The 307-nt window shown below is 31.9% G+C and overlaps 1 pseudogene; it reads left to right on the plus strand.

The window, feature by feature from the left end:
• The window catches only part of LOC105543339, a 41208-nt pseudogene that overhangs the window by 34694 nt on the left and 6207 nt on the right, over window positions 1–307 (plus strand).

Here is a 307-nt window from a genome sequence, read left to right on the forward strand (position 1 = left end):
TCATGCTCAGGCTACTGCACTTAAGCCCTGGGCGACAGAGCAAGACCTTGTCTCAAAAAAACAAAAACAAATGAAAACAAAACCAAAAAAACCATTATGTGTGTCTAATGGAAGTGAACTCCTCAACAACAGTTTTTCTTTTGTTGAGAAAGTCTGTTTAATTTGTAGTATATTTGTAATGGTACATAAAAGGACGTCTGTTTTATAAACATTCGCATCCTAAGTTAGTTGAAATGTATTAACTATATCAAGCTTTGACATTATACCATAAAACTAATTGAAGAAAGTCAGTACTCTTTTTTTTTTT

This window comes from Mandrillus leucophaeus, unplaced genomic scaffold (assembly GCF_000951045.1).
Source record: "Mandrillus leucophaeus isolate KB7577 unplaced genomic scaffold, Mleu.le_1.0 Scaffold28, whole genome shotgun sequence".
In the NCBI taxonomy this organism is placed as follows: Eukaryota; Metazoa; Chordata; class Mammalia; order Primates; family Cercopithecidae; genus Mandrillus; species Mandrillus leucophaeus.